Below are 21,814 nucleotides of genomic sequence, written 5' to 3' on the forward strand. Positions count from 1 at the left end.
GGCCACTGCAGCCCTCCATTTGCCCAAACTCTCACTTTTTCTCCACTGTACTTGTCACCCCCTTCTCTTCCTCCTCTCTTACCTTTTATCCTCCCTCCCTTTCCTTTCCCCACTCTCCACTCCCATATCTTATTCCCAGAATCACTTCCCTGTTCCACCATTCCTCTCAGGTGCTGCCCCAGTAAATCCTAGTGGTGCAGTTCTGTGCTGTGCCTCTGAAAGGCATGTTAAGGGGCAGAGGAGAAAGTGAGGATTTCACGCTAGATTCTATATTTTACTTTACACACACACTTACACACACACACCGAACTAACAAGATACGAGTCAGTCATCATCCTGACCACTTTGTTTATATATCCATGCCATATCCCTTTCTCCTACCCTTCATCTGTTCTTTAGATCACAAGCTCTTCGGGGACATGGAATGTGTCTTCCTATACTGCATGTAATGCACACAGCACATTTTGGGAAATACTGCATTACAAATTAGCAATAATAATGTGCTTATAAACTGCTATGCATATATATGGTGCTAAGTAATAAATAATCATGAACGATAACTTGTGTTTATACAAGCAACACTCTCTACCTGTGCTATGAAGACTACATGGTACTATGATGATGTGTATTTCAGCTTCCATTTCAGATTGTGCAGGGAATATTCATCAACAGAGGACAGCAAAATTACATGCTGTAGGAATCATAATGTAACTGCTTACAAACAGAAGCAAAATGCCTTCGAACTCTGACACTGTAATAGAAGCTACTGGCAGAAGGTTCTTCCTGCTGCATTACCCCTACCTACTTTATCAAATTGTTGGATGCAAATATTCTATATTCCATTCTAGCTCTTCATGATTTTATTTTCAGTATATGTGGTCCTTCAGCCAGTTCTTATTCAGATAAGATTTCATTCAGGGTGATGAGAGTTTTGCCTAAATAAGAAGGATTCAGGATCAGGCCCTCTCTTGCGATTAAAAGTCAAGCTGAAAGAAACTCTAGAGAGAGACATTATCTTCCCTGACATGCATTCCATTATGACTAAACATTCTACAAACTATACTTTAGATGGCTATCTGAAAATCTCCTGGGATTCCAGCCAGAGGTCTCATATTATTGAAGCTACCTAACCTCCTGCAGCTGGCATTCCACTCTCCCTCCTTTCCAGATAGAATTGTAAACAGAATGGGACTAGCTCACCTGCAACTTTGAAAGGTGCCAGCACTGTAACATATTTAGGCATTTAAGCAGGACAGCACTGACTTTCACGGGATTAATAATTCATATATTTGATCTCATTCAGGGCATTTCAGAAAGTCCATTATACCTATATTTTCGGTACAGTCAGTAAATTTTGTAGCTCTTAAAACCCATGAAATGAAAAATAGGCTTGAAAAGCCATAACACTATCAATACATTAATATTTATGTAGCTCTTTTCACAACAAACATTCCAAAGTGCTCTACAGTAAAAATAAAATGAAATAAAGCATGACCAGAATGCAGATGATTGCAAGTCAAAAGGTCACTTAAAAAGACAAATCAAATGAATCTGTTTGGCAAAGAGATTGACTAAGTTCACACAGGCAACAAGAGCAAATCCTGTGCTCCATTCTCAAGCTTCAGCAAGCCAAGTTCCAAAAACAACCTGTCGATAATCAAAAAGCAATCATAATGAATAAGGTGGACCAGCTGAAACCATTTTAGTTCAGACAGATAAGATGATGCTGTTCCAGCCACCCTATAAAACATAAACAGTACTTCTCTCCCTGGGTCATTTACATAACTCTATTAATATGGCTTTGCAGCACCAAATATAAATAAAGGTAAATAAGCTGATAAAAATGCAGTCATAAGGGCTTTTTTAAAATTTACAGTGGAATATTATTTTATTCACACATCACTGCAAAATATTATTGATATAAATTATGCTAATTGCTTTCCATGATGCAGTTATTCATGAGTGAAAAATAAATCTAGAGAACAAATGATCTCTAATGTGCACCTCCTGATTCTCTAATAGTAGATTGTCTCTATCTATTTTCCATTGTTTTTTTTTTAAAAGAACCATGCTCCACATAAAAATATCCTCCAAATTCAGATGAGTTTTTCCATCACCTCCTGAAGCTCATGATTAAAGAAAACAAATAAAACCAAACCCCAACAACTTGGAAACATTCATGAGCAAAAAATCAGTTGAGTTTCATTAGAACTCCCATCATGTTTCCCTAGTTTGGCAGTTTTGTGTACCAAAGCATTAGGTTGCAATGATGTATATCCTCACAGTGTATAAAGTCTCTAGATTAGGGACTGGAATTTCTGCATCAGTGGTAGACTATAGATCACGTGTTCCTTTTCTGAGTTAATGCTGAAGCAGAACTAACATACAATGATTAAATCAGTTATCTGTACACATCAGTGGCCAGATGTGGTCTTCTTTTATACCCTGCACACCACTAATGAAATTAAGAGGGTGGCAGGGAAGAAAGAGCAAGGGTAAATTTAGCCCTTAGTATGCCTACAGATTGCTAGAAGATTTAGACTTAACTAGACATATATACAAGTAAATGAAGGACCTGTTTTCTGTTTTTATATAGAACTACGTGAACCATTCACTTTATTATACGTATTGACTTTTCACAGTCAACTCAACTCCCTAATTACTGGTATTGGATTTTGGGTGGGTGTTCAGTAGCTGAATTCAATACCTTCAAAAATCCTATTGAAGTCTAAGGGGGAAAGGTTTCATTCCTTTTAATTGGAGATATTTTAATGATTCTTTGGCTACACAGGATCTCATAGTAGTGAGCAATTCTGCATAATGGGTTAGTGTTGATTTCATAGCTATAACCAGGGATAGAACTCAGACAATCAACTCCAAATATTAAAGCTCATCTGAGGTACCAACCCATCATGTCTAGCTATAGTAACATTAGGGCTTATATCCTCAGCTGTACTTGTACTATTGAAAGTCTGCCTTTCCATCCAGTAGAGGGTAATAGTGGTGCACATACATTCTAGCCAGACTGTTATAAGATATAGTACAAATAAAAGGGGTGAAACTTTTTTGCCTAAATTTAAAATGACTCAAATATTGTGAGTTCAGAAGTTCCATCACAGAACAGTGTTCAAATGGATTTGCTAAGTAAGGGGAAACAACTCCCATCAGCCCCCTCTCCACTACACATGCCTTTCCTCATGCCTGGTAGCAGAAAGTAGTCAGGATGTGCCTGGAAAATGGGAGCCGCATGGCAGCAGGGAGTGAAGAGAAGCCCCAGGAACTTTGAATAAAGCCACGGGTGGAACAGGCTGTCGGTGCCAAACAGACAGGTCTGTTGGCACTTATGGGGGAAGAGCAATGGCTGGGCAGGGAGCCAATGAAAAGGGGCCTCAATGAGAGACATTAACTGAGCCAGGCTTGGAAACCTGCAAGCTCCTATTCACGGGAATGGAGAAGGCTCCCCATACACTAGGTCGGTCAAACCCCGACTCTTGATTGGATTGCCCAGCAGCCCAAACAGAACTGCTATTACTCACTTTGAACTATAACTGTTTAAGCCTCTGTCCCTAGGGTATTTGCAACCTATCCCTTTCCTGCCAGTCTCATAAAATAACTTTTCCACTAGTCACCTGTCCAAGTGACTATTGAGACCCACCAGGGCTAGTGCCTACAAGACCTAGCTGCTGAAACACCCAGAGGGCTTGCCCCTGAGTCATGGTATAGCTGATATGCTACTGGCATGCCTGGAGTTTGAGGAACAGTCGTCCCAGTAATTACAGCTGAGCTCATGTTCTGTTTACAAAGCCCTGCAAAGGAAGGAGCAGAAAGGATGGGAAAAAACTGCTAATGCAAAATAAAAATATAGTGTATATACTGTATATATGACACTCACATATACTGGCCTCTTATTTAGAGGATATTTCCGTTCCTAATGTGAGACATAGCACAAGTGATTCTTTAGTTAGAAAAAAAGACATTATTAAAACTGCATGTGTAGTATTATTTATAGAAGTACTATCCTGGAAGGCTAAAATGATATTACCGCATCAGAGATGATGTGTTCAGAGTGCCGCAGCACATGGTTTAGAATAAGATTACGTTCCCCATGCCAAACCTGAATAGCCAGGCTAAGCTATAGGGTGCTCTTTAGGAGAAGGAATTCTCCCATTTGGGGAGCAGTGGAAAACCATCCCAGAGTTTCTAATGCAGCCTCAGACCTACTACACCTCCCGTTTATGCTGTGCTATGCTGATGTTGGGGTAATGACCAGTGGATGTGCATAAGAATGGATCTACTGCTATGTCTCCATGAACACACTGGCAGTGTAGAAAAAAAAATCCTCTCTACCTTTATTTATAGTACTGCTATTTTATTATTTATTATGTATATTGTGGTAGTATCCAGAGGTCTCAGCCAGGATTGGGATCCTGTTGTGCTACGTGCTGAACAAAATGGAGACAAAGTCCACTCTGAAGAACTTACAATCTTAGGCCCCCATGTTGCAAAGACTTATGCACATTCTTAGCTTTGTTCATTGTGAGTTGTTCCTCTGAGATCAAGGGAACTAGTTATTCACACAGTGTAAGGTTAAGCACATGAGTAAATCTTTGCAGGATCAGAGCCTAAAAAGACATATGATAGACAAAGGACATATGGAAAGAGATGCAATCATATATACAAATTTCTGTATATTCATATATACATTTACAGGGTTTAAAAATAAAGCAAGTGTCAACTCACCAAAACTGTTCCTCAAGCCATCATGGCTATTGCTGTCTGAGCACAATGCACATGCAGACTCCTAGCATCCTGGTCGCCTGCGTAACAAAATCACAATAGTGCTGCTATGAATCAACAAAGGGGCAGGTTTGTCCCTTAAAAACTAAAGGGTTTCAAAGATGGTACCCCAGGAATAATAGTAAAGAACATGGTGTCATCTCTGCAGGTGCCATAGCTTCTGGTCTATACATTGAAAAAGATCTGCTTTATCACGAAGTCAATCTTTGGTGGCTGTGTACATCTTTGGAATTACTTGAATACTTTTACATCATCATCTGGAGTCTATTTTTTATTCATTACAATTTTGAGTGTATTGCAAATGTATGGTGCTTTTAATATTTTATGTATCAGCTCCATGTGGGAAACTTTTTAAAAATGCAACTTGTATAATGAATATGCACGATACAGATATTCCTACAAAGCCGTATGTGGGAGGGTTGCCACATTGCCAGAAGGGTTTTGGTTTGCCTGCAGAGACTCATTTTTTAAATGTGGAAAATGTGATAAGAGAGGCACAGCATCTCTGAGTACAAGAAAGTAAATTTCAGGAGTTGCAGATTCTCTGCTTGCTGAATTGGTACTTTGATGACCACTCCACAAACATACGGCCAGATTCTGAGCATCATCAGCACCAACTTAATTCAACATCGTGCTGAGCATGAACACCACCACTGAATTTAACTGAGCTCAGCTCCCCGCAGGATCCGGCACAAAAAACATTTGCAAGTATAAGAGCAGGACAGTATCTGAGTTCCACCTTTCAGAACTGTTCATTTTCCTTTTCATATTTGTGCTGCCAGTAAAAGAAAATAATTGAGGCAATACAAAATGTCCTGGCACAAAACACCTATTTTAGTGTCATGATATTAGAAGCATTTTAATGTTGAAAGCATGGACATTTATATTTCTAGGGCCTGATTCTTCCCCCTCTGAATTCAATTTCCAAACTCACATTAAGTTCAATAGATGCTGGATTGGGACCTTCAAACTTAAATTTAATGGTGAAATCAACTGCTTTCAAGTGAACGCTTACTTTCTTATTTGCCAAAAATACTAATGCCTCTCATAAAGGAATAGAAGCATGCTCCTTTTAGGATTAGGCAGACCCAGGGTGCTTAAGGAAGCAAGACTTTTTTTTTAATGGGAAACAAAATATCAAATGCAATGAAGTTCACTCTGCAATGCATATATTTTAGATATAGCCATTTAAACTCATTTTTAGACTAAACACTTTGTGCTGCCCTCCAGCTAACTCCTCTAGAGATGAAAGGCACCATTTATAAACCAGTCTCTCTTGCCTTTGAGGGCACAAGTTCTCACTCCTTTACATATCTACTTGAACACAAAAGATTGGTCTATCTAAAATGGGATTTTTGTAAATGTTGGATCTCTTCTGGTGTGATGCAAACTGTATTTTGGGTACTTTTTTCAATACAAAGATGAAATTCCTTCTTCTTGTATTACTGTTTGACTCACACTGCTGTTGTGAAATGATATTATTTATTAGTGCAATACTTCTGATAAACCTTTGCCTGTCCTCAGAGAAGGCTTTATAATCTCCCAAGACTATTGAACTATATGTTTCTAAAGTCCTAGGACAAGTATGCATTAGCAGGATTTATACAAGATGTTTTGAAATTGTAGGTGCAAAATGTATAATGCAAGTTTGAGTTTTCTTACACGAGATTCCCAGATCTGGGGCAGCAATTTTGAAGATGTATAATGGTCCCAATGCTCCCTTTCTCCCTGCCCCCTCTCTCCTCACATCCTCATCATCAAAAATGCAGAAAATAGTGCATTCAGATTTCCCTCTGGCAGAATAAACTACAGCTGAACCTTCACGTGATTATCCCAGAGTGAGTCACTTAAGCACGAGACTGCTTCATAAACTTCAGGGACTTCATTTGCATGTGAATATTGATTCTTCTCACACCAATGGTTCATCCTTTTATGTTTCTTTTGCATGAATTTCCCAGCAAGAGTATTGATTTTTTCTCTCTCCGTGCTGCAGCAGGGTGTTACTGCTGTTCCAGTCAAAAACACTTCCCTTAGCTGAAGCTGAATCAAATGGAGACTGTGTAGATTACTCACAGTTCTTCCCCTGTCAAGCATAAACAATTCACATTTCCTTCCAAGGAACCAGTGAACATTTGACCTTTCTTTTTTACATCATCAGATAAGCAAGGAGGGGAGGCAGGAAGATGCCCATCATTTACCAAAAGTAATTAAGGACCATATTTCTTAAGTGGTCCGGACCTGCAGTACTCTTTGATCACTAAACCAACAGCTATAAAGTATTCTTGTTTTCATGATTCACCCAAGGGCCATACTCACCAATTGCATGGAATAATTATACTGTATGGGCCTGATCCCAGAGCCCTTACCCATATGAATAATCCTAAATCATGTGAATATTCCAATTAAAGTCAGCAGAACTTCTCAAATGTAAGGATTGCTCACATGGGTTCTGGTTTCAGGTCGCATTTGTTTGAGGGAGCCAGAAGGGGACAGACATTCTGTGTCAATCTGCTCCCCCCTGCACAATGTGATACTTGGTCAGGGGAAGGAAAGTTCTGCCCAATTGCCTTGTGGAGTTTCCGCAGATCATTTTGTCAGGGGACAGTATTTGTCCTCACAAAATGTAATCTCAATGTATCTTCTAAAGCACAGAGCCACCATCACTGTGCCTCCACATTGGCTCCAATGCCTCCTGGCCCCCCTCCTCTGGCTTCCAGCAGATTCCTGTGAGGGCCCTTAAAGGAGGGTTCCCCAGCACGGAGCGGACTGGGTAGGAAAGTTAATGTATCCTCAGCTTCATTCTTTGTGCGGTTGGTGGGGTAATAATGAGCATCTCCTTTCCTCTCCTCTGTATGCCGGGACTCTCTAGGCTCAGCATAGATGGGGAGGGGCTTTGTAGGTGTTTGAATCACCCTTCCATGAATGTAGAGACTAATCTGGGTGAAAATATAATCTGGATTTTTGTTACTAAATGATAGCACAATATAGTGAACATTTATTCCACCATTCAATAGATCTGCTGTACTGGATTATGATTGTGTGAGATGCTGTGATGATACAACACTAAGTGGCATCACATTGCTATGACTCAGACACATAGTGGAATGAGACTATTCATTTGGAGTATCAGACTTGTCTGTGAAATAAGGACTAGAGTAGGGCTCTTGCATTTCACCATGGAGGCATACCAGAGGAGCTGTACAGAGAAAGCTATGAAAACCAGTTAGCTCTATCCTGAATTATGCATTCACTCATTTTTCATAGGAACTAAAATTCACTACCATTTTAAAACATGAAATTCTGTTGTCAATACTAATGTCTATAAAATATATGGGAACAAGCTGGAGAAATATTTACTTTGTTTCTGAATCCAGCTGTTAGTAAATGATAGCTGGGCCTAATAAAAAAAGTTCTTAAATTCAGATTTATTGGAGGAAAGATAGCTACTGTATACTTTCTTCCTCAGAACTGGTTTCCAGGCTCCACAGCACTTCACTGTATTTATGTATTTTGTTTGGAGACCAGGTACCTGCAAAAAAGAGCCACAGTATATAGCACCGAAAAATCCATAATAAATTACAGAACTATTAGTGGTTATTGGTTTACAGTTCTACATGTGGTTCTTAAGCAATTTCTTATATTTTCTCTGCCCTTTCCCATGCTGCTAGCCAGATGGTATTTGACATTGTTTTGCTAAGAGTACTGTGGATTTATGAATGAAAAACAAGGGGGGAAATTCTCTCTTTGTTCCATATCTGTGTTCATGGTTTCACGGTCAATAAATCTTTTCTGGTTTTATAACAATATAATAAATTGTCTCCACTTTCTTCTGTGTTTCTTAGGTTCCTTTGTAACTCTAGAGCTCACAAATCTCTTACTTTCAAATGGTAATGTTGTTATTTATTTATATTACTATAGTGCCTAAGAGCCCGAGTCATGGACTAGGACCCCACTGTGCCAGGTGCTGTACAAACACAGAACAAACAGATGGTCCTTTCCCCAAGAGCTTACAACCTAAGAGTAAGACAAGAGACAACTGATAGATACCAAGGATGGACATGATAACAGCCTTCAAATATGTAAAAAGTTTTTATCAAGAGGATGGTGATCAACTGTTCTCCATGTCCACTCAGGGTAGAACACGAAGTAATCAGCTTAATTTGTTGCAAGTTAGATATTAGGAAAACTTTTGTAACTATGAGCATAGTTAAGCACTGGAACAGGTTATGTAGGTAGGTGGTGAAATTCACATCCTTGGAAATTTTTAAGAACAGGTTGGACAAACACCTGTCAGGAATGGTCTAGGTTTATTCAATCCTGCCTCAGTGTAGAGGGATAGACTCCCTGATCTCTTGAGGATCTTTCCAGCTCTAGATATACAAGGGAGTACAAGGAAACAACAAACACGGGTAAGCGGGATAGGTAGTAATGGCAGCACAGCAGTGGCCTTACCATTGTTGATTGTTTTGTATGCATCACAGAAAAGTAGAGTGGTAAGAAGGGTTTTGAAGGAGAATAATGTAAGGGATGTTTTCTTGTGAAAGAGTTGACCCAAGGCAATATATTATACATTTATTTTATATATACATGCACAATGTATATGCAAGATTCAATTCAAGTAGCAGTGTTGCTGGGATAAATGTAAATATTAATAAAAGATGCTTTTCAGAAGGGAATATTCAACAATCCCTTTTCACCTGTCACACCTGATGCAATCAGCTCACACTTTTTGCAGATCTAATGTTTACAGCATCATAAATTACTTTTACCCGACAACTTCTGTATCCCTTCCAAATGTCTTCATTTTCTACTGACATTTCAAGGATCGATTTGAAATATTAGCACAATATTAAACAAGTAATTTCTTCAAATTTACCTGTAAATCTAAGATTAACTCTCAAGAGTAGCCCCTTATTTTTTGGGAAGATACATTAACTCTGTTTAAAAAGTCATTCCTGATTAAGCAAACTGAGATTAAGCCTAATAAAGAATCTGACTATATATCCTATGATTCGCCACAGAACTGACATCACTATAGATTCCATCACTACAGAATAGTACGGCCATGCTACTTTACTCTCCTTTAAAAAAAAAAAAAAAAGATCAATTGCTATATTCTCCCAATTAGCTGCGGTAGGGATTCAGTTGTGCTGCAGGCTGGGTGGGGATTGAGAAATTTAAAACTCACCAACCTCTCCAACTGGTTGTTCTACCAGTTTCATGGCCTAAAAATCACGGTCTTGAAAGGAGTGTACACCCCCCCCCCTTTTTTTTCCCCACCAGTCCTGCCCCCATAGGTCCTTCTCAGGGCAGTAAATGTTGGGTTGGTATGGACATGGATAAGGTTTGGGAGCATTGATTTCTGCTTACATATACAAAGCGAAATCAGAAACCTGAAATCAGGAAGGGATTTCCCCCGAACAATGTAGGGTGAGGGCAACCATCTGGGAATTCATCTTCTGGTGCATTCCTTGTGGGGCAATAATCAAGGTGAGGTAGGTATGTCCTTAGCACTTCTGATGTTTTCATGCGATGTTTTTTGGCTGTCACACTTTCTTGTCAATGCTGGCGCATTTCCATTAGTGTGCCCTTAACAGACAGCAATAGCTTTGTTCAAGTTAGCTAATAATGTAATCTTTCTTCTTGGTGGGTAGAACTTTCACATTCTAGACACTGGGTTGTCTTTGCCTCTTCTTCAAAATTTTGGTGTAGGTGTGGGGGAGAGTAAGACCATATGATCTGACATGGGTACAAGGCTTCCCTCAAAGGTGAGCCTTGTCCCCTCAAGAGAAGAGTTGCAGTCTGCAGCAAAAGGAGGTGTGATTCCCATTGTTTGGGGCTGTGGGGGACTTTAAGGTGTTTGATTTCAAACACAGAGACCAAAAAGTCCTGAGTAATTCTGAGCTTGTATGAAGAATATAAGATTTACCATACAAGATCAGATGAATGGCTCAATTAAGTTCATATCCTGCCTTTGACAGTGACCCATACCAGATGCTCACTGTTGGACAGGTCCCTGCTGGCTCAGGACTCAGTCATTGCTCTGGAAGATCAGGCCTCTGGTGCTCTTCTCTGTTACAGTCTGATCACCTCAGTTGCCCAATTCAGTCTACTCACTCCTGCCCATTCTCTCTTTGGTCCTCTGTTCTCCTCTGGCTGCTAATCTCCATGCTGCCTCTCTGGACTGAGCGTCCTTTTTCCCACTCAAAGTCATAAACTGGGGATGGGAGCAAGAAGGAGAAGAGGCAGGAATGTGTGAGGAGCACCAGCTGAGAACTGCAATACCTGCACTCCTTGAGGTATTAGAATGTAGCCTGTTGATGGTATCCTGCCCACTGACCTGTCCTAATTTTCCCTGGGAGAATGAATTACTCCAAGGCCTCCATGTGTGCACGCACATCCCGTGCTGTAGTAATACAATTAATATTTCCAATTATGAATATGTCTTTGTAGGGCTGGAGTCCTCAAGCCCTGTATTGGTGCAAAAGATTTTCTTCCACCCTTACAGTGATGTCAGGATGTGAATTTCAAAGTGTGTTTCAGACATGAAAGGGCAGCAGAGCTGTTTCTACTGTGGATAACATGCTTCTTGAAAACATTAACTTTCCAAGTAATAGGCCTGCAATTTTCTTTATTTATATTTTTATTACACCGAAACAAGATGCTGCTTTCTTCTTTGCTACCATTTTCTCTCCTGTGGTCAGGTTAGGGCTTACAATTTAAACTATTTTTGCAGTTTGTGATTTTACCATTATTAGAAAATTAAGAGGCTTTTCAAAACCTGCATAATGGCAGAGGACCTGGGTAATTTACTTGTTGACAATAAATGCATAATATGATTCCAACTGACAAAAAAATTATACTAATTCCCCTCCATATTGGCACTCCAGAACAGCTTTATCTGGTCTTACTATTGCAGTTAATAGTTACCTGGATTTATTTCTCCTGCCCCTTTTTCTAAGTGTGTTGCAGGTAGTGCTATCCAAAGATGAAAGAATATGCAATTGAAAATGTATATACATTCATATACCTTCATTTTTTATGTGAATCCCAAATACAAAATCTACTTTGCAGACCATTTCCCAACTATTTTAACAGGATATAAAACAAACTTAGTATAGTACTTGGATTGTGTTGTATCTACCTCAACACCTACTTACTAGAAAAAAAGTGACACAAAACCTGCTCGATTTACTTTTCCACCGCCTTCTTCTCAACCAGTACTGGATTATCGTAGATACTTGTAAGAAGTTACATTGACTACAGTGGTGCTGTCTGGTGTCAGGGCATGACACTGCAGTCTTCACCTCTAATGACCGCTGGATCACCTCATTGGCACTGCAATGGCTTGATTCAGTCTATGAAAGTACTCTAACACCTGCCATGGGAAATAAATAACTGTATATTTATTCCAGATTTGTGGTGGTATTTCTACTTTTACCAAACAACCAGAGTGCAGGTTAAGTGAGATACAGTAACTCCATGGCACTGCCTTGTTCTATATCCTCCTTCCACAAAATATTAAAAGAGGAGCAAGATTGAGACGTGAAATGATAAAGATGAGAAATTCATATGCTATATGTTCTCCAGCATTAGACACAACAGGATATGTCAAGAGAATAGCTGCGGGGGCATCCAGCTGTGTCTCAGTTCTGCAGAACCTAGGAAATGTTTCACCCTTATCTGTATATTTCCTGCTGTTCACTGTTGTGTGTGTCACTGCTTTGCCATTCATTAGTACAGTTTTTGGATGGTGGAAATTTGTAATATACTTTTAAATGAATACGCCAAAATATTTTAATACAAAGGCAAACATTTCGTGTATGGATGATTCTCTCTCTCTGAATGAAGCAAGAGCTGATTAATGATTTAAGATATAGTCAAGACGACAGAAGTTTACTTCACAAAACAAAGCATAGCTACAGATAAACTAAATCTTTAGTGTATGGATGATACCTGCAAAGTAGAGTTGACCTCTTATGATAGTGAATTTAACTGGTTAAATACATGCATAAAGCAGTATTTCCTTGTATTTATTTTAAATATTAATTTCATCAGGTGTCCCCTTCTTTTTACACTGTGTGACAAGGTGCCCAGCTGTAAGTGTCCACTGACACTTTTCTTTTCCAGTCTAAATAGTCTGCCTCTAGATTTTTTCCATTTTAAAATATTTTAATAATAAATAAAGCTAATAGCTTAGGTAAAAAATAAATACTGTTTCAAGAAATAATGTAATTTCATTTTTAAATTATGAGGGTTTTTTTTTAAAAAATGCATATTTCTTGCATGTTTACTACTCAAAAATAGTAAAAACAGATTTTCTTCAAATTCCATTCCCTTCTCTCTCAGACTAGGGAAAAAAAATAAGTCTGAAATATGAAGTTACAGTCCAGAGAACATTTTTACAACTGACACATAAAACCCTGGAAAGAGGTGTTTTTATGATGGAAAGTCTGACACTACCCTAAGTCCATAGAGCCACAAAAACAAACACTAGAATACATGTAGCTTAATAAAAACTGATGGTAGATCAAACCTGAACTGAAGGTAACTAGCAAGTTGTTACACTAACATCTGACAACAATACTATATTTGGCCCAGTCTTGCAAATAAAGCTTCCATTGGAGTCCTTGAAGCCATCAAATTCAATGGGAGTTTTGCCTGGATCAAGACAAACACTTTCCCCCCCCTATAGCGAATGAGGTCAAAAATCCTGGCCGCAGAACACAGCTCTCTAGCAACATAGCTTTAATAGATCTGTTCTGCCAGCGGCCTCCCCTTAAAAAAGGATATTTCCCAAGGCAGAGGAATTCCATAGAAAAGCTAACACATTTCTGTCAATCCAGTCCACAAAACATTCATCCAGGCACTTTTCATCTCCCATCTTGAGTACTGCAACCTTTTTCTCTTAGGTCTTCCTGATGCATGTATTGCTCCTCTCCAATCTATGCAAAATACAGCTGTCAAGATAATTTCCCTCCAGATTATGATAAATAAAACACAGAACAAACTCCCATCACATTAAGCAAAGTATGAAGTGCTTGTCTAAAAGAATTATGCAGGAGAAAACCACTATGGTTAGAGAATGCATAGCTTCTATCTTTATAGCACTATACAAGCTCTCAGTACAATTCCCAGAACAGAAGTTTCATCTTAAAGGCTAATGTGTTTGCAATTAACCAGATATAAGTTAAGGCCTTCCCTCTGAAGTAATTATTGTTATAATTCCTTTTTTTAAAATCAGCTGGTACACATTGTGTTCAAAACCTTTGCATTTTTATTTAATGGGAAAATCAAGGAAGATGTTTATTGTCTCCGTCACATGGTTTCAAAGTGCAATTTTCAGTTACAGACCTCCATGTAGTGCAGTGCACTAGTTTCAATGCCTGTGGATGTATTAGTTCAAAACATGGGCCAGAGATTTCCCATTTCCCAATTTACAGCCTCTCTCTTCTACCTAAGCTAAAACGATTTGAATATAAAAAGGTGTGATTACTGTCGGTATTGCAAAGTTCAAAGTAACTAATGTGTCTAAGGGAATTCAGCTGAGGTTTTTATTCTTTATTTCTATGACAAGACCTTTAAGCTCTTGGCATCATCCCCCACAAAATTTCTATCAAAGGAAGGTGAATTTCTAATATGCAGTAAACTCATCATTTGTAGGCAAACATTCCATTTGTTTAATCATCTATTCAGAAAGAACTTTCCACTCTATGCTTACAACTACAAATCACACCAGCTTCTTACCGCAAGCAGCAATGAATCCTGAAGAAGTTTAGCAATGGATACAGATTTACAAATGGTTGAAAACTCCCTGAAGTGTGTATGTGTTTGCTAACTGATAAACTACAAAAATAACGCAAGAAAAAACCTAGGCTTTAAACATGAATAGAGCTTACTGTGTACAATTGTCTACGATATAAAATATGAAGAAAACACTGAATATTCATGCATTTATAGGGAGAGATTTTCAAAAGAACCCAAGTGATTTAGGAGCAAACATCCCATTGATTTTCTATTAGGAGCTTTTGAAAATTTAAACAGTGCTGATCAAAATTGGGATGCTTAAGCATTTTTTGGCTTACGTTTGCATCTCTCTCCTACTCCTATTCTAGTGAATATTCGTTATAGCAGACAGGTGCATCAACTGCATGATACTCTCCTGACAGATGTTACTGTATACAGTACCCATTCAGAGTTTGTTTGACGAGGTACTGGAACACAGACTTCAAACATAAGTATATCTGGCTACAAGGTACGTCTGCAGGCTTAGAGACAAGTATCGTTTTCAGATGCATTATGAGTCAAGGCAGGTGTTGGTGAGGAAGGGCTCAATTGTAGCATCCAAACTGTGGTGGTGGGAGTGATTAGATAAAGTTTAGCCCTAGTGTAAGCAGATGTCATACCACTCTAGTCAGTGGAATTGCATCCACTTACGGCAAGTCTGAATTTTTGCCATTATGTCTATACAAGACACAGTGTGCCATATTTTGAAGTGAGGTGAATGATTGAGTAAGTTGTATGTTGGTAAATCAATGTATGTCAATGAAAGTGGGTCTTATTCTGATCTCATTAACTGAGATCAGAACCTGACTCACTGAGTATGAATGGGTGCATATTATATGCTGAGAGGGTAGAAGGATGGGGTTACATCAGGAAAACCAACTAACAGGAAGGTGGAGAAGTTATAAGATAAAGCGGGCCATCATTATTTTATGTTATACCCTCATGCTTGCTTTTCTTGATGCTACCCTAGCCTCCCTTCATTTCAACATGTAAGTTACAGCAACATACACCAACACACACAGATTTACCCCATTTTACAGATGCATATAACTCATACCACCCCTTTTAGAACCTCTGAAAATTTGGTCCAGTGCCTATAGGGTGCTGGGGAATGAGCTCAGTAGCGGCACTTGCTACTTATGGAAGTTCTAATGTGCACTTCATGTGGCAGTGCCCTCCCCTAGGATAGCTGGTGAACATGGGGTTTAGAGCTATAGCCACTATCTGACCTACTCCAATATGACACATTCTCAGTGCATGGTATTTGCAGCATTCAAGCAGATTGCCCTTCATCCCTTTCCCTTTACTAAAAAGAAGGGCCAACCATCATATTATAGTTTTCCCTCTCAGTTGGATGGATGGGGGCGGGGGGTGGGCAGGGGAGGGTGTGGAGGGAGAAAGATGCTCCCTGTGCCCTCTCTACAACATTCACAACCATGAGCAGCACTGATTTGTCCTTCAACATACACTTTTCATAGTATTATGCTATTCATATGCAGCCCTCATCAGTGAGTGCGCACAATACCTGCGTAGATGTCCGGTAAATAAATGGTGGAACTGCTTTTCCAACCCCATCCCAAACATATTTTTGTAATGCCTAAATAGTCTGCACATGCTCATCTGCCAACATATATGTTTTTTAAAGAATTAAAAAATAAACAAAATATTGGAACTAGTCATAGAAAAGAGAAAAAATAAATGTGGAGAGACCATGACAACATTTGGATTTTTGGTTGTGCCACCTTCATAGCCCACACAGCAGAGAATGACTGATAACTTACAGTTACCCACAGATTATCTAGTGTGATGACTTGATTCACACTGTTCCACAGAGTGTTGCTGACTAATTCTGTATGGAGTTCTAGGGGTCATGAAATATAATAAGGTGTGTTGTGAATGAAAAATATCCAACTTGTGTGGTGTGTCCAGTTAAACTAGCAGCTGGTTCTGCAAACAGTTACTATGGTGTGCAGTGCTTACTCCTGTCTCAGTGGGGACACTGCCTTCATGTGGAATGACAACTGTCAAAGCCCTTCACTCATCTGTGTTTCCTTGGTGAGGACCTTGCTTTGCTATGATGGCTAATTTTCCTAAAGTTTAAGACTAGAGATAGCCTGAGACAAAATGTGAATCTGGAATCAGCTCTGAATGCCCTCATAGAAAACTTGTAGAGGTTCAGACCTGGAAGTTTGATTCTGATGAAGTGAGCTGTAGCTCATGAAAGCTTATGCTCAAATAAATTGGTTAGTCTCTAAGGTGCCACAAGTACTCCTTTTCTTTTTACAGAAATAGTGGCTAAGTCCAAGGTTCATATTTGGATCTGGATTTAGATTTAAATTTCTCCAAGATTGGATATGTTCAGATGCAGCATTGTGGTGTAGGCTTCTCTCTATTTAAAATTATCTCAAGCATTTAAGTTTTTATTCCTTGAAGAGGTTTTTTAGTCACTAAAAACCTTGTTTTTAGGAAAAAAAATTAGATCACGTTAATTCAGAGCTAGCTGCAGTCTGCATCCTTCTCACTCCAACTGTTGCTGTAATGTGTGCAGCCTAAGGAGCAGGTAGACAGGATATTAATTCTGAGTACGCTAACCTCCTATTATCCTGCACTGCTAGATCTGACCTGAACAGTAATAATTTAGCGACCTTAATAGTACTAAGTGAAAAGATGTGTCCTGTCTGGTTGTGCAAATAGGCTGGTGAGTGTGAACAGTTGAAGCAGTGAAGTAAAAGATCTTGGCAAATCATCAGAGTCAGTCTCTCACAAACACCCATTCAATGCTCACCTGGAGAAAGTTCTAAACTCCTTGACACTTGCCTGTCATGCATACTTGTCAGAATGAAACCCAAGCCTGAAAGCTGCCAATATTTCTAGCTTTCATTTTGGAGATTCATTTGTTTTATCTGTAAAATAAAACCAAAAGATGGATTTGTCTGCTAGGAAGAAAACCAATGAACAGTAATGGGGCTCAGCTATTGTAAACGTTGGAGTGTGCGCTGAGGTGAGGAGGAGTTGCTGTGTGAATGTAATTAATCTCCCTTTCGCCTTGAAAGCTTGGGGTGCTTCAACTTTATTTACTTATTTATAGATAGAAGCACACTCTTCAGGTGGGATTTCCTGACTCTCAAAGCTTCATTAATCCCAATCACCCTCGATTGATCTGGTCTTACTCCTTACAAAATAAATCCTGTTGAGCAAACAGATGTTAATTTTAGTACAAGTTGTGATCCACTGAAAGGAAAAGCACTCCATTAAAAATGTAGGTATGGCTTTTAAAGCATGAAGTGCAGTATGTACAATGCTTAAGGATTTAAAATAAAATTCTTCATCACCAAATTCCTATTGGTTGGAAAATGTTTAACAAAGCTGACAGGCTTTCAGTTAGACATGTGCTCAGTCATCTCAGGATGTGAACTAGGAAAGCGGCACAGGACAAACATTCTCAGTTCACAGACCACTCATGGTATGACTGTGATGGCATGTATACACTGCTTACCCAGGGAAGTGAAGAAAGGATTAAACTGCTTCTCTACAAAAGAGCTGCAAGGGATTAAGATTGGGTCGGTTGCGGGAAATCTATGTTCTTAAACAGAGAGCAGACATATGGCTCCTTTTGGGCAGTGAAAAACACTCCTGGGTGAGTTGGTTTGCCGTGGAAATAGTCTTACCCCTAGCCAGGTAGGCTGAGGCAAGCCCCGCTCATTTTCCTTTCTTGATTAAATTTACATTTAGAGGGCTTGGTTTGATTCCTTAAAAATACAGGACACTCTTTTGGCTTTGTTACTTAATTATACTTCATAACTAGTGACTGAGGAGGCTTGGCAAGTTTTATTTTTTTATTTTCCAGATCTGCATGTGTCGGCCGTTGTTCAATGTTCAGCAATCGTCACTCAAACGTGACGATGATACAAATAACAAATGTATTAAAAGAAAATCTGTGAATGATTCGCTAAATGAAAAAGGGGGCAGATTCATGATTATTATTCAACCAGTTCTACTCATGAGGAAGATGGAAGTGTTGAGTTACTTTTTGAGTACAATTTACAACTTTTAGAAACTCACTTTCATAATTCTTCATGTATTTTAATATGGAGATATATAGATGCTATAACATTCATCATACCTATAATAAGTAGATATTAACTTCCTTTGACATGAATATTACAATCTATTGGCCCAGAAGGTAAATATTGACTGAGTGAAGCTAAAGTCAAGATTTATCTCCATGCATAGTTAATCTTGATATTAACTGAAACAAGAAATTAATGTTAATATTGATATATCCATTCTAACAGCCTGATTCATTACAAGTGTAATTCATTACAACTGACATTACAAGTATTAGGATCAGACACTTAAAATTTTAACCAGAGGTATGTGGAAGCCTCTCTTGTGGTTAAGGTTTTTCAAGAAGCAACAATTTTGCCTTTAAAAATAAAATGAAGGAGAACAGCACAGGGACATCTAGGGGAAAAATACTGACCTCCTGAGAGGCAAGAAGTATGCAGTTAGAATGAACTTATTATACATCAACAGATTTCATAAACTTCTCTTGAGAATAATATGTTGGTGAAATTTAATGGAAAAATGAAGTTTGGGGTGTGTGAAATACCTTAGAAAGAAATGGGCAAGACATTTACAGAAAAAATGTGTCACCACTTTCATTCAGCACTGCATTTCAGTTAATTTTGGGTCAGGGATGTTCTTTCCTACCATATCCATTAATACTATACACCTCATTTTGCTATGAACATTCTGGGTCCTTGAATTCCATGTCTGTTTACAGGAGCTCAGTGTTATCCAATGCAAACAGAAGGATAAGAACTTAAATTTGACTATGTTTGCACATTTTGCCCATATTTTATTTTCTATAGGTCTGAAACTGCACCATTCAAGGTAATAGGAGTTTTGCTGCTGATTGCAATGGATGCAGCATTGAGCTTTACCTATTGAGTTTCCAAGCTTTCCTAACATAACTAGTCACTAAAAAGAAGTGTGTAGCACAAATGATCAAATATTTGCCAAAAACTAATTTGAATTGTATTTTTAATTATAACATTTTCTATTCAGTTTGTGTTGTGTTGGTTACTTATAGACACCATATTGTAATTTTATTGATAACTGATTAGATGATTTACAAAAATCTTCACAGTGTGAATATGAATATTACAATTAATTGAATATATCATTTGAAATTCAGTGAGTTAGGAAGTTAATTACTTAAATTATAGTTGCCTAGATTATATAAATTCCAGTACAAATTACATTCATTTGTGATAATCACAATTTAAATAAGCTGTAGAGTAAGACTATTTCACTGAAGAAATTCAGGAATAATTCTAATTAATATATTTGAGAATTTTGAAATCTGTTCCCAAACAATTCATTAATAGAACAAAAGGCTAAATTAATTGTATAAAATATTTATTTGCTCAAGCTATAAATAGAATCAATTCTTCAGATCATGGGGAAGCCCATGCAGAACACGTAGAATTTGAAGGATCTAGGACTATATTTAGAATTCACATTAGAGTGAGCTGGCACCATGAAAAATAATTAAGGGTGTTTAAAATGTAACTATTTAAAAGGAAAATAAGTCCTTTGTGGCAGTGGGTATCATAGAATCATAGAATATCAGGGTTGGAAGGGACCTCAGGAGGTCATCTAGTCCAACCCCCTGCTCAAAGCAGGACCAGTCCCCAATTAAATCATCCCAGTCAGGGCTTTGTCAAGCCTGACCTTAAAAACTTCTAAGGAAGGAGATTCTATCACCTCTCTAGGTAACGCATTCCAGTGTTTCACCACCCTCTTAGTGAAAAAGTTTTCCCTAATATCCAACCTAAACCTCCCCCACTGCAACTTGAGACCATTACTCCTTGTCCTGTCCTCTTCCACCACTGAGAACAGTCTAGAACCATCCTCTCTGGAACCACCTCTCAGGTAGTTGAAAGCAGCTATCAAATCCCCCCTCATTCTTCTCTTCTGCAGACTAAACAATCCCAGTTCCCTCAGCCTCTCCTCAGAAGTCATGTGTTCCAGACCCCTAATCATTTTTGTTGCCCTTCACTGGACTCTCCAATTTCTCCACATCCTTCTTGTAGTGTGGGGCCCAAAACTGGACACAGTACTCCAGATGAGGCCTCACCAATGTCGAATAGAGGGGAACGATCACGTCCCTCGATCTGCTCGCTATGCCCCTACTTATACATCCCAAAATGCCATTGGCCTTCTTGGCAACAAGGGCACACTGCTGACTCATATCCAGCTTCTCGTCCACTGTCACCCCTAGGTCCTTTTCCGCAGAACTGCTGCCTAGCCATTTGGTCCCTAGTCTGTAGCTGTGCATTGGGTTCTTCCATCCTAAGTGCAGGACTCCGCACTTGTCCATGTTGAACCTCATCAGATTTCTTTTGGCCCAATCCTCCAATTTGTCTATCCTATCCCTGCCCTCCAGTGTATCTACCATTCCTCCTAGTTTAGTATCATCCGCAAATTTGCTGAGAGTGCAATCCACACCTCCTCCAGATCATTTATGAAGATATTGAACAAAACCGGCCCCAGGACCGACCCCTGGGGCACTCCACTTGACACCGGCTGCCAACTAGACATGGAGCCCTTGATCACTACCTGTTGAGCCTGACAATCTAGCCAACTTTCTACCCACCTTATAGTGCATTCATCCAGCCCATACTTCTTTAACTTGCTGACAAGAATACTGTGTGAGACCGTGTCAAAAGCTTTGCTAAAGTCAAGAAACAACACATCCACTGCTTTCCCTTCATCCACAGAACCAGTAATCTCATCATAGAAGGCAATTAGATTAGTCAGGCATGACCTTCCCTTGGTGAATCCATGCTGACTGTTCCTGATCACTTTCCTCTCATGTAAGTGCTTCAGGATTGATTCTTTGAGGACCTGATCCATGATTTTTCCGGGGACTGAGGTGAGGCTGACTGGCCTGTAGTTCCCAGGATCCTCCTTCTTCCCTTTTTTAAAGATTGGCACTACATTAGCCTTTTTCCAGTCATCTGGGACTGGTAGGTAAATTTGAGTCTAAAATGAGAAAGATCTTCCGTAATGAGGGACAATTTGGGCACTGACATACAGGGTTACATGGCTCTATTGTGTCCCTGTCTGAAATACTTGTGTGATTTTCCATGAGATATCTTGGTGCCATAAGACTTCCCCCCCCCACCCCCGCCCCAGGTAGAAATAATGTCACATGACCACA

The 21,814-nt window shown here is 39.1% G+C and overlaps 1 long non-coding RNA gene across 13 annotated transcripts in view; it reads right to left on the minus strand.

Moving 5' to 3' along the window:
- LOC140911533 (uncharacterized) overlaps positions 1 to 21,814 on the minus strand; it is a 402,004-nt gene that overhangs the window by 114,064 nt on the left and 266,126 nt on the right. For all 13 annotated transcript variants that reach the window (XR_012159020.2, XR_012159019.2, XR_013635800.1 and 10 more), the window contains one exon: positions 4,741 to 4,817. This is a non-coding gene — a long non-coding RNA (uncharacterized LOC140911533). The remainder of the gene's footprint in view (positions 1 to 4,740; positions 4,818 to 21,814) is intronic.

This window comes from Lepidochelys kempii, chromosome 5 (genome assembly GCF_965140285.1).
Source record: "Lepidochelys kempii isolate rLepKem1 chromosome 5, rLepKem1.hap1, whole genome shotgun sequence".
Taxonomy (NCBI): Eukaryota; Metazoa; Chordata; order Testudines; family Cheloniidae; genus Lepidochelys; species Lepidochelys kempii.